Raw genomic sequence first — 13,908 nt, 5'->3', positions numbered from 1 at the left:
GGGGGAAATAAAAGTGAATTGTTTCGCTTTCAAGAAAAGGGCACCAATGAAAGGAGTGATAACTGGGGTAGCAGTGAATATAAAAGTTGACCAGTAGAGGGGAAAGATTCCTGGTGTTTGTGATGCTCGTCGTTTGATGCGAAGCAGACAGGGTGGGGAGACAGAAGTGTCCTTGTCCTCTTTAGAGTTTTGAAGTTGTCTTTCCCCTACAAAGTGAAGTTAGGATATATAAGTTATCCTGTATGAGCGCATGTGCCGAATACATTACGATGTTACAGGTGTCAAGCTTATGGTCATGTGGCAGCAGTGTGTAGGAGGGAGGGTGCAATGTGTGAGAACTGTGCAGAAGGGCACGAGACAAAGGAATGTGTAGTATTGGGGAAAGTAGTGTAATGTGTTAATTGTAGGGGTGCACATGAAGCTGGGGATCAGAAATGTCCCGTGCGAGAGAGGCAGGTTGAGGTTTCCAGGGTTAGAGTAGAACAGAGGTTGTCATATGCTGAGGCAGTGAAGAAAGTAGAGGATGGGTTAAAGGGGAGAAGTGGTGAGAGTAGTAGAGACATACCAGTACAGAGGGAGGAGTGGTGAGAGTAGTAGAGACATACCAGTATAGAGGGAGGAGTGGTGAGAGTAGTAGAGACATACCAGTACAGAGGGAGGAGTGGTGAGAGTAGTAGACATACCAGTACAGAGGGAGGAGTGGTGAGAGTAGTAGAGACATACCAGTACAGAGGGAGGAGTGGTGAGAGTAGTAGAGACATACCAGTACAGATGGAGGAGTGGTGAGAGTAGTAGACATACCAGTACAGAGGGAGGAGTGGTGAGAGTAGTAGAGACATACCAGTACAGAGGGAGGAGTGGTGAGAGTAGTAGAGATATACCAGTACAGAGGGAGGAGTAGTAGAGACATACCAGTACAGAGGGAGGAGTGGTGAGAGTAGTAGAGATATACCAGTACAGAGGGAGGAGTGGTGAGAGTAGTAGAGACATACCAGTACAGAGGGAGGAGTGGTGAGAGTAGTAGAGACATACCAGTACAGAGGGAGGAGTGGTGAGAGTAGTAGAGACATACCAGTACAGAGGGAGGAGTGGTGAGAGTAGTAGAGACATACCAGTACAGAGGGAGGAGTGGTGAGAGTAGTAGAGACATACCAGTACAGAGGAATAGGCCAAAAAGTGATATAAGTTTCAGTACGATTGGATTTTTAGCATTTATAGCAATGGTTATCAACTGTACTGCAGGGATGGAACGGAAGTCTCAGAAAATGGAGGTTGTGGTGGCAGCTGCAGAGAGGTATTTGGGTGTGTGAGACTTGACATCAGAAGAGTTACAGGGTGTGTTTAAAAAAAATGAAGTGTTTATTTCCCATCCTTTCAGGATGATGGCATGAGGTAGGAATAAATACATTTAATTCGTGGAGCAGGGTGGTGCTAATTTGATTTTATATACTTTTGAAATTAGTGAGTGTAGTGTTAGATGGTAGGGTATTTTATTTAGTACTTTTTATTTTTCAAGCAAAGAATAAAGGAGTTGTACTCCAGTCTAGAGGGTGGCAGTAATGCAACAAATTGAATGCCAACCACCGTTAAACCTCTTAAGAAGAAGGGTGCTGGTTCGCTCATCGGATGCTTCCTACGGTAAGAGAGTTTTAGCAACGAGGAAGAGGCGAAGCGAGAGAGCTCAGTCTCGCCAAAATCTGTCCAGAATACGCCCAATGCGTTTGTATGGGCATAATATACAGACCTAAACTTCTCGCCTGCCTTCCCACCTTTGGGACAACTACAGCTATTGTTAGGATGGAGACATAAGCATCTTGTCATTACAGATCTCTGGTTTCAGCCTCTTGCGAATTGGAAAGGAAAGTTAGCGAGTGCACTGATAAGGATGCGGTCTTCCCTTAAAGTAAATTGATGTTTTGCCAAAATTATATAATTACTCCTGTCTAAATAAAAACATTCAAAGTACTTCACCAGAAAGCTTGACTTAGCCACAGAGGATCAGTAGCTTAAAAAAAAAAAAATAGTGTAGGCCTATGCCTATTTGGGCAGCGTGCATTGCAATATGTCGGGCTGATTGGGTTGCAGCTGTCAGTGAAAAGCGTCTAAAATATGTGTGAAGGTAGTGTGTCTTGAGTATAATTTGAAATGTTGCAACAAAAAGACGGGGAGGGGTGTGTGGCGAAGATATGGAATGGCTCAGGAGTCTCCCGACATTTTTTTGCCCTTTGATCGTAAACATTTCACATTCCATATAGTATGTATACCAGTAGGCCTACTAAATGTACCGTTAATCACCCATCATTTGGTTACATTAATTTCTATTAATGCATGTATTAATAAGCCATTTACCATTTTCATTCTCAGTGAAAAGTTGTTTGCGGAGTTCACAACCTGCTACACTTGCGAGAAACAAGTTTTGGTGTATTTCATAACCATTGAGTTTTTGTTCTGATTTGTTAATTGTCTTTTGTTTGGAAGCTCCATATGAGCATGTGTCTGGTTCCTCTGCCCTGGTAACTTTGAGAGAGCTCCTGTGCCTGAGCATGCATAGAAGTAGGCCTTCCTGGCCTGCTGTATGCAAACATCAGAAAGTGCCCAAATACTAATGTCTGATTGTCTTAACTCGCCATAAGCTGAGCTTCAAGTAATGTTTCTTCACCTCACTGAAAGTCAAGTCTGTTTTTTAAACAGCCATTGAAAAATGACAGTTCCTCAGTATTTAAAAAATATTTTCAACACTCCCAGCCTTGATAATCACCAAGCCTTGGTGTGAAAGAGCTAAATATCATGATCGGATGATTCCATATGTCCAGTGGAAACATTTAAAACAGCTGTCTGTCCTGTGCTCGCTGGTGTGGGAAACGCGCAGTGCCTGAAATAGGCTTGTTGATGCAGTGTTGCAAGTTCGCTAGGGACAGATTCAGGCTGGATCCAGTTGACGATTTGATACAATGTTTCATTATAGCAGTAGCTCAAGTCAAGATGGATAGAAAGGGAGGCAGAGTAGAGAGATGAATGGGATTGAAAGAACCGGAATTTGCATCAGGATGTTTTTATTTGTCAGCTTTAGCCCTATGCATTTTACTTACCGGTAGTTGACATGTCCTACTGATGCTGGGAGTTCTATGCACTCACTCCTTTAGCTCCACAGCGTATACATTTTTATTTAAGTAGTCAGTTAAGAACAAATTCTTATTTACAATGATGGCCTACCAAAAGGCCTCCTGCGGGGACGGAGATTAAAAATAAGAGCTAACACAACAATAAAAGAGACCTAAGACAACATAGCATGGCAATGTGTTCATATGGCTGAGTCTGGTGCTCTAGCCTTGGTTGAATTTTAACTTTGTATTATTTTAGTTCAGATTTTTTTTGCTGATTAAACACATGGCAATGATTGAGAAACCAAACGGATGGCGGCGATGGAAACCCGGATGATGTTGGGATCAGGAACCACCAGCCTGCGGAGGGAAACATGGAAAGGAGGGTGAGATCCGGTAGTTGGTGGGGAGTTCTAAAGGATAGGTTACTTCATTCACCCTCAAGGTTCCCACAAACCGAGGGCTCAGCTTCTGGCAGAGCAGGAAGAGCGGGAGGTTCCTGGTCGAGAGCCAGACGTGATCACCAGAATGGAACACGGGAGCCTCACTGCGGTGGCGGTCCACTGATCCTTCAGAGGGCGGTCTCCTTCGGAACCTCCCCAGCTCCTGGTTGGTCCTCTCCACCTGCCTGTTAGACTGAGGCCGGCACCCAGATGTGAGGCTGACCGTGCCCCCCCCCAGCTTCTCCATAAAGGCTTTCCAGACCCGCAACGTGAATTGGGTACCACGGTCAGAAACAATGTCCCTAGGAAAGCCATAGGGCCAGAAGACTTGCTGGAATAGTGCCTCAATGACCTGGAGAGCGGTAGGTAGACCAGAGCGAGAGATAAAACCCCAGGCTTTAGAGAATCAGTCAACAACCAGAATAGTGGTAAAACCATCAGAAGGGGGGAAGAGACATTAAAGTCAATGAACAGATGTGACCAAGGCTGCTGAGGCACAGGAAGTAGTTTCCCTGCTGGGGCGTGTCGGGGAGATTTGGATTGAGTACATACTAAACATGAGTTGACATAGTGTGCGTAATTGTGCCGGATCCCAATGGTCACATATCCAGGGCTTGGACAGGAAAAGGAGAGGAGAGCAGGTATGAAGTTGTGTTAAGGGAGTAGGCGAGGACCTGGTCGAAAAAGTTCCTGCGGCACCGGAGTCCACTAGAACTGTAGAGAACACTTGCCAGCGAAATGGGAACCAAAAAGAGTTTGTCGGAAAATTATGATAATGGAATACTTACGCCTACCCTGGGAGACGGAAGGTCACAGGACCGTCCCTCTGCTCTAGCGGACCCCGTGTTGGGACACCATTGAAGCTGGTTCCCCTTCCGGCCGCAATAGGGACAGCTGTTATCCAGACAGGTTATCCAGACAGATGGCCATCGCGATGAGAGCATCCAAGGATATATTGTCATCCCAACTCCGTCTGGACCTCCTCACGCAGTCCACCGTGGAATAGACTGCGGAGCACCAGCTCATTCCATCCACTGGAGGAGGAAACCACGGCATTGCGATTCAGTGCCATCATACTTTTCCAGAAGGGACAGTCGGGCATCGCTGACCTGGGGGGATGGCTGGGGGACTGGCTCACAGTGACGACCCGTGGTAGGAGACCCTCACTGGTGGTGTCAAGGCGGTGAAGAACGTGGAGGACCTCCTTCATGGTCGTACCCAGTAGAGCCAGCTGGTCGTGGTGTTGGTGGAGTAGATGACCCTGTTCCTCGACCGTAGGGAAGATGGTGTAATCTTCCGCTGCTTCCATAATTTCTGAGGCAGTATTATGTCATGTGAACACAGAGTCAGGAAGCAGAAGGTTTAATAATAATCAACATGACGAAAATACAAAACCGGAGATTCTTACTGAATGTAATCGAAACCAATACTGCCTGATGACTGAGGCTACAGAGGGCTATATGAAGGGAGCTTGTGCTTGTGCTGAAGTTCAAGTGTGCTTAACGATGAGGGGCAGGTGTGCGCAATGATGGTTGCCAGGTGAGCGCAATGTGGGTTGCCAGGACCTCTGGTTAGTAGACCGACAGCGTCGAGAGCCAGAGCAGGAGTGACAATAACATACACTTTAGAATTTAACGCGCATGCGCGGGCACACATAGGGGGTCCCGTGAAAAAGCATGCATGCCTATGGTGGAAATCAAAGGGCCTTCAACTGATTCGTTCTAGCGCCGGCTTTGTGCGTACTCCTATCATTTATTGCACGATACAAAATTATCTGCACGTTGTGTCACAGTAAAAGAGCGGTGCATTCTACTCAGGAGCACTTCTAGTTTCCAAATCCACAGAATTTACACCCAGAGGAGCGTTGCTGCTCATTTGGCGGCCCTTCTAGAGAGTCCCATCAGCAATAATTGTTTTGTACTGAAAGACTAATCTTTTTATGGGTGTTTCCCAGCAGTTTGTGATTTGTTAGTATTTTGTATCAGGGGTGAGTTCTTGTTGCCTCCCGAGTGGCGCAGTGGTCTAAGGCAGTGCTCGCTGTGCAAGGTTGCCAGGTGTAGGGTGTTTCCTCCGACAAATTGGTGCAGCTGGCTACCGGGTTAAGTGAGCATTGTGTCAAGAAGCAGTGCTGCTTGGTTGGGTTGTGTTTCGGAGGATCACGGCTCTCGACCTTCGCTTCTCCCGAGTCCGTACGGGAGTTACAGCGATGAGACGAGACTGTAACTATCAATTGGATACCACGAAATTGGGGAGAAGAAAAGGGGTAAAAAATAAACGCAAAAAAAAGGTGTGAGTTCTTGTTCAAGCTGCGTTCTACCACACCTGATTCTACGAATGATCTTATTAGTAGAAACGTGTATGCTAGAACTGGGCTAGAACAAAGGCTTTGCACACCCTGTGGGTCCTTAAGAGCAGGTTGGACCAGCCCTGATTTTAATAAGTACTAGTTCATAAGTCTGATTATTGTAGGTTTTGTCTTTAAATCGTTTTTTAAATACATTTCAGTGTAACTAGTTGAGTTATTGTTAGTGATATATGTATTTCCAGGAGCTTGCCCGATTGTTTTCAACAAGTTCCTTTTTCAGTTTCTCCAACATCGGCTTAAATTAGTTTCTGTGTTGTTTTTGTTCCCTTCCCTCTGGAAAATAGGTATTTCAAAGTAGCTTCAAATAAAAACTAGCATTGACATTATTTCTGTGTCCATGTGTCATTATTTTGCCTTTACTACATTACAACTGACCTTCATTTATGTTCATCAACAACTCACTTAAAGAGCATGGCCAGCTCTATGCATTGAATAGCAGTTTTATGCAACTTTTCCACAGACTAAGGGCCAGTATAATAGCAGAAGTTGTATACAGTGCAATATGTACAGTATGTTCAATGTAACACTGAACGCTACAGAAAAGGCACATTTCCATTGTTAGTCAGACTTTTAAACGGTCACTAGATGGTGTAGTTGTTCAAAGTGAAATGTTTTCATGAATATGTTTCTCTTAATCATGTTAATTTTCTTATATACGCTACATGACTAAAAGTATATGGACACCTGCTCATCAAACATCTCATTCCAAAATCATGGGCATTAATATGGAGTTGGTCCCCCCCCGTTGCTGCTATAAAAGCCTCCACTCTTCTGGGAAGGCTTTTCACTAGATGGGACATTGCTGGGCAGAAATGTTACGAACTGACTTCTTGGAAAGGTGGCATCCTATGACAGTGCCACATTAAAAGTCACTGAACTCCTCAGTATGGGCCATTCTACTGCCAATGTTTGTCTATGGCGATTGCATGGCGGTGTGCTCGATTGTATACACCTGTCGGCACCGGGTGTGGCTGAAATATACGAATCCACTCATTTGAAGTGGTGTCCACATACTTTTGGTCATGTAGTGTACTGTACATTTGAGCTAGTTTTATGCAATTGTATGGCTTATCAAGTACTTAATAATAGATCTTTACACTTTGTACACCTTGAATCATCACATACAATAATGATCATAGATCCTCAACTGAGCCCCACTATTGTTTTTCCCCATCTTATTTAGTTTATCTTGATTTCACCTTAGAATAAACCTAAACTTCATTATCCCTTTCTCACACACAAGTGATATCAATCATTTAAACGGTGTGCAATCTACTCTGCAAATCCTATTTCGCAAGAAGCAGGTCCTTAGCATAGCTCTGTCGGCAATAGTCCTCAAAAAGAAGACGTGAGATTGGGAGATGTGTAGAGAAGGGATTAAATCCTCTGACATGTTTCAGATGGAAGCAGACTCACCATGGCTATGCCCTAAATGGCACCCTTTCCCCTACGTAGTGCAATACTTTTGACCAGAGCCCTATGGGTCTGGTCAAAATATTGGCATCTAATTCAGCCCTTCTCTTTCAGGTTGCATTCAGAAGTAGTGGGAACAGCTTCATTTATTTCATCCTGCATTGTTTTGCAGTGTTATCACTGGCACATGAATTAATGATTGCAGCTATGTTGTTGTTGATGCTGTGCTAGTGCCAGGTCCTCCTCTGTTAGGTGAGATGTTGTCTTCATAATGACTTTGGTCACTTCTCAGCATTCCTTCACAAGAAAGCATAATTATTTTTCTATAAAACCTGCAACGCATTCGATTATTAAGTATTATTGATCTGTAGGTTCTGTATTAACATTTGTATCTTTCTGTGTGTCTGTGTGCGTGAGTACATGTGAGTGTTCCTCTCCTGTGGAGTATGACCCCAGGAGTGATTGGAAGCCCACTCTGTTTGAGTCTCTCATACTCTGACCTCTCCGCAACCAGTAATTTCAAAGACGTCACGCTCTTCTTTATCAGCGGCACAACGTCCTCAAGGTACTCATTCTCCACATTCTGGCCATTCACCTCCACAACGACATCCCCTTCCCACAGTCCAGCCCTATGTCCTAAGCCCTTTACCACCACCTGCAGGACAAAAGAAAACTGCAGTCATAACCGTGTGTAACGCATGTGAAACGGCTAGCTTAGTTAGCGGTGGTGCGCGCTAAATAGCGTTTCAATCGGTGACGTCACTTGCTCTGAGACCTTGAAGTAGTGGTTCCCCTTGCTCTGCAAGGGCCGCGGCTTTTGTGGAGCGATGGGTAACGATGCTTCGTGGTTGATGTGTGCAGATGGTCCCTGGTTTGCGCCCGGGTATGGGCGAGGGGACGGTCTAAAGTTATACTGTTACACGTGCCACTCATTTCTCATAGGAAACATCTTAACACCTACCCTCGGTCATTATAACAATGCTTGTGGAAAACACAGCAGATCAATATCGGGAACTTTTGATTGATGAAAGCTGTTACTCATTACTACAACTTTGATTGGGAATTTTTCAAATGGCCTATTTATGTCAGGAAACATAATGATAGAGATGACAACAAATAGATGAGAGAGAGCTAGATGACCATGGTGTTATGTTGTTGATGTTCAAAGGAATCCCTGCCCTATGAAAGTCCCTGGCTCATGATGAACGCAACCCAGATTAAACCCAAAGCCTGATTCTTCTCTCTCTCGAGGACACAGAGTCTTTGACAGGGAAGTGAACCGTGCTCATTTTTACTCAGCCCATCCTGCATCTCAGTGCAAGGGGACTGTGTCTTCCTCATCCCCTCTCCTTTTGGCAGACTGTCCTCATGGAATAGCAGGGGAGATAGACCCAACTGCAGTAGGAAACAGAATAGACAGTGTTTTTTGACCGGGAAGGTATTTTTAGTTGACACAATTACTAAACAATCAATATTCTAACACCAGAACTCGCTTAACTCCTATTGTGTAGAAGTCTCTTCCATGTATGGGTATGGTGGTGAGGCTAACCCGCTTGCCACTCTTCCTCACTTTCCTGACAATATTCTCACGCTCCATGGACTCCGAAGGATGCCCATTGACCGCCAGCAGCAAGTCTCCATCCTGCATACCAGCCTTTTCTGCTGGACTCCCCACATCCACCTCACGGAGTAGGTGAGCTGGAATCAACAGCAACAAAATGTAGCTCAGCCAGCAGGTATAATGCTTATTATTTGTTCTAGGCATGTATGAGTCTTTCTAATGTCCTATTACAAGGTTTGTAGCGTGTCGAGTATGTCTGTCTGTGCAGCACATTTTCCACGGACTTAGTCAGGATCATTAAGATATGACAATAAGAAATGATACGGTGGTCATAGTAGGTGCTTGTAACATGGTCATGCATGCAACAAATTGAAGTTTCTAGCAAAAGAGAAAACATTATCACCTGATGTGTGCATCATTCTCACCATTACGAACCCCCGATGACAACCTCCCTTGTCGTAATAGGAAGCCGTATCCATCTGACCCCTGGACCAGATGCATCGTTTTGGGCCTGTGTGGCAGATTGTGAGAGCCAGCCATGATAGGCAAGATGGGCAGTTTCCGCCAGATATAGCTCGCTTCACTTTCTCTGTTGATGACTAGGACGGTATAACATGGCTACATTTCTTCACCTGAGCAGTACAAATCGCTAAACGTGAGGGGGAAGTGAGGAACATGCTTGGACGTGCACACACACAGACTTACTAAGACACATACAGAGACACACACATCTGCCAAGAGCATTTCTGAGAAGGAGGGCCTGTATGCCTACCATTTTACTGATTGCTGAATGGGTGAGCATTGATACCATGCACCGTTGATCCACACCAGTCTATCTCCACTACGCACCCCTGCCCTCTCTGCAGGGCACTCACTTACTGTGCTCAACATGTGTCGACCCTTCTGACCTGGAGAGATACAAACAGACACAATCAAACGCCTTCACTGAGATCCTCTCGTAGGTAATCAAATCAAATGTTATTTGTCACATGCGCCGAATACAAAAGATGCAGACTTTACCGTGAAATGCTTACTTAACAAAGCAGAGTTAAAAAGTATGAAAAAATGATCAAATAAGAAAAATATGAAATTATAACACACTATACACTACCAACAATGCTTTGAAGAATCCTTTTTGATTCCAGGTAGAACACTTTTGGTTCATGGTAGAACCATTGACACAGAGGGTTCTACATGGAACCCAAAAGGGTTCTCCTATGGCAAACATCACCATCTCTCGACCAACCCTATATCTATAGTCTGCCGTTTTTCAAATTGGACTCCACGCTTATCGGCCTCACCATCTCCCCCTCTCTCCTTCCGACTGTCTAGCAAATGATCTGCCAAAAAAGATGACGGAATTAATAACTTGTTTCTACCTTCAATGGGGATGATGCTGATCCCCAGACCTAAGACAGAGTCTTTGGTGATGTGACACAGCCTGGGTCGGGAACACGTCTCCCCTCGGTAAGTCCTGGTCAGAGCCTGGAGGTCCAGTCCCTGGGCCAGCGCCTCCTTATACTCCTCCCCCTTCAGAACCAGCAGCAACAGCTGCAGCCCACATGCCTGGATCCTCTGCACCACATGTCAATCAGAGCGGAACATGTTGCAGCTAAGAAACAAAGACTCTGTTTAGACCAAGTAGGTCAGCCGAGCCAGAACAGCCCATAGGGAATGAGCCTGTTTATGAGGAAAATGGAAAAAGTCCAAGTTGAAACATGAAGTGGCATTAAGGATGCCCAAAATGTGTAATCATGACAAATTCGCTAATGTCCTATTTTGTATTATGCACGTTGTCTCTCGTCCAATTTGTAGCCATCAAAACATAAAAAAACTATGATCACTCCTCTTACCGTGGAAATTCCACTGCATCCTCAAAAAAGATCATGACAAAAATCACTCAAGTTTATTTTCTCTGCAGTAATGATTCCACGAATGACCCGTATGTCCTTGATCCAAAAATCCAGGCTACTCATCTCCAACTGAGATACAGTGCCTTCAGAAAGTACTCACACCCCTTGACTTTTTCCACATTTTGTTGTGTTACAGCCTAAATTTAAAATGGATTAAATTAATAAAAATGTCACTGGCCTACTTACATTACCCCATACAGTCGTGGCCAAAAGTTTTGAGAATAACAGAAATATTAATTTTCACAAAGTCTGCTGCCTCAGTTTGTATGATGGCAATTTGCATATACTCCAGAATGTTATGAAGAGTGATCAGATGAATTGCATTAATTGCAAAGTCCCTCTTTGCCATGCAAATGAACTGAATCCCCCAAAAAACATTTCCACTGCATTTCAGCCCTGCCACAAAAGGAGGACAAGGCTGGAGATCACTCTGTCATGCTGATTGAGTTCGAATAACAGAATGGAAGCTTCAAAAGGAGGGTGGTGCTTGGAATCATTGTCCTTCCTTTGTCAACCATGGTTACTTGCAAGGAAACACGTGCCGTCATCATTGTCATCAAATACCTGGGTGTCTGGTTAGACTTCCAGACTCACATCAAACATCTCCAATCCAAAATTAAATCTAGAATCGGCTTCCTATATCGCAACAAAGCATCCTTCACTCATGCTGCCAAACATACCCTCGTAAAACTGACCATCCTACCGATCCTCGACTTCGGTGATGTCATCTATAAAATAGCCCCCAACACTCTACTCAACAAACTGGATGCAGTCTATCACAGTGCCATCCGTTTTGTCACCAAAGCCCCATACACTACCCACCATTGCGACCTGTACGCTCTCGTTGGTTGGCCCTCGCTTGATACTCATTGCCAAACCCACTGGCTACAAGTTATCTACAAGTCTCTGCTAGATAAAGCCCCGCCTTATCTCAGCTCACTGGTCACCATAGCAGCACCCACTCGTAGCACGCGCTCCAGCAGGTATATCTCACTGGTCACCCCCAAAGCCAATTCCTCCTTTGGTTGTCTTTCCTTCCAGTTCTCTGCTACCCATGACTAGAACGAATTGCAAAAATCTCTGAAGCTGGAGACTCACATCTCCCTCACTAGCTTTAAACACCAGCTGTCAGAGTAGTTTACAGATCACTGCACCTGTACTTAGCCCATCTGTAAACAGCCCATCTACAGTATCTACCTACCTCATCCCCATACTGGTATTTATTTATTTTGCTCCTTTGCACGCCAGTATCTCTACCTGCACATTCATCTTCTGCCGCTCTACCATTCCAGTGTTTAATTGCTATATTGTAATTACTTCGCCACCATGGCCTATTTATTTCCTTAACTTACCTCATTTGCACTCACTGTATATAGACTTTTTGTTTTCTTTTGTTCTACTGTATTATTGACTGTATGTTTTGTTTATTCCATGTGTAACTCTGTGTTGAAAGACTCACAGCTGTAATTACAAAGTATTGACTTAGGGGTGTAAATTAGATATTTCTCTATTTTCTTTTCAGAAATTGTGAGAATAAAAAAAAAAACATGTTTTAACTCTGTCATTGTCAGGTATTGTGTGTAGATGGGTGATAATATTTTTTTTTAAATCTGTTATGAATTCTGTTATGAATTCAGGCTGTAACACAACAAAATGTGGAAAAAGTCACGGGGTATGAATGATTGCTGGAGGCATTGTATTTTCCCCCGGCCCTGTCCGGATGCATGAGCATCACTGGGCACAGTCACAGGTGATCATTAGCTTTCATGTGAGGACCCGTGTCCCAATATAGCATTTGATAGGCACAGTCAAGTCCATTCATTACTTATTAATGTAGTGTCATTCTAAGGTTTGGCTCCATCTTTCACCATGAATATCCTAACCTGACTATTATTATGAGAAGGAGGATACTCACACACACACGCCACAGCATGCCAGCCCTTATACGAGCATTTCTCATTTGTATGCAGAATTCATCCTTTCCCTTCCTGCTCGACTGTTGCACACACCATACACACACACACACACACTGACAACACATACCTACATTCAATCTCTTGGCAAGGAGTGGTCTGTGCAGTCTGTCAGGTTGTTAGTGATGATATCTGCAGTGTCATGTTCCCAGCTATCTGCTGACTGTCATTATTCTAGCTGTGGAGGGACCGGACAGCTTTTATCAGACGGCCTTTTATTACAGGATTGCTGCCTTTTTTCATTCTCTATTTTCGGTAGACCTAGCAAGGACTGCCCATGTTGTATGTTGACTATCAACATGTGTATTTTGGATACAGCAGGCAATGTATGCTGATGGGGTAGCGGTTCAGAATTCATTATTCATCCCACCCAAATAACGCTCAAACGTATAATCCAGTCATTTTCATTTTAAAATCAAACTTGTTACTTCGTAAAAGGTAGAGACATTCATTTCCAGCACTGTCACATAAACACAGAAGGCTACCTTTTAATCACCAATGATTAAACACACTTTAGAACACACTCACACTGACTCAAAGAGAGAATGCCTGTCAGAATATACCTATAGGCTATTGTAACGTAAAATACTATTTGAATATACAAATCCCGTGTACTCATTCGAATTCTGAAGCAAGACCAGCCTAGTGAAGCGGAGAAGCACGTCGGTGTCGTAACAATGGAGACTGGTCTTGAGAAAAGGCTTTGTGCCAAAACGTATACATTAAACACTATACTCTCTTGGACGTTAAGATTCCTCTGTTTTGTCAGCATTCGAGATGGTAACGCCTTCTTCCTCCACCATAACACTAGGCCTCCTAGGCTTAATGTTTAGCTAACCTGTGACCAGACCTGGTAACCCATCACATAACTAAACACTCCCAAGGTTTCTTAGATAAGTGTTATCATACAATGGTTTGCGAGCTTGAACAACTCTGAGTTGATACCAACAAGTTGAATGTATTGACTATACTGTCAATGTAAGGTCATCGGGGTCATGAGTGCTACACTGCAGGTGAAATAATGGTTGATTATGGGCACAATGAGACTAAAACAGCAATGAGCCTATCTGGAAATACTATGAGGATCTAGGTTAGGGCTATGATTTTAAATGTGTTGTTGTGGGGACCTCGAGTACATC

General features: G+C 44.1%; 1 pseudogene; it reads right to left on the bottom strand.

Moving 5' to 3' along the window:
- Positions 1-7,666: 7,666 nt before the first annotated feature.
- On the bottom strand, positions 7,667-10,859 carry LOC118395851 (putative PDZ domain-containing protein PDZK1P1; annotated as a pseudogene).
- Positions 10,860-13,908: the final 3,049 nt, after the last annotated feature.

Source organism: Oncorhynchus keta, chromosome 1 (assembly GCF_023373465.1).
Source record: "Oncorhynchus keta strain PuntledgeMale-10-30-2019 chromosome 1, Oket_V2, whole genome shotgun sequence".
NCBI lineage: Eukaryota > Metazoa > Chordata > Actinopteri > Salmoniformes > Salmonidae > Oncorhynchus > Oncorhynchus keta.
This window is presented reverse-complemented; position numbering and strand designations above follow the sequence as displayed.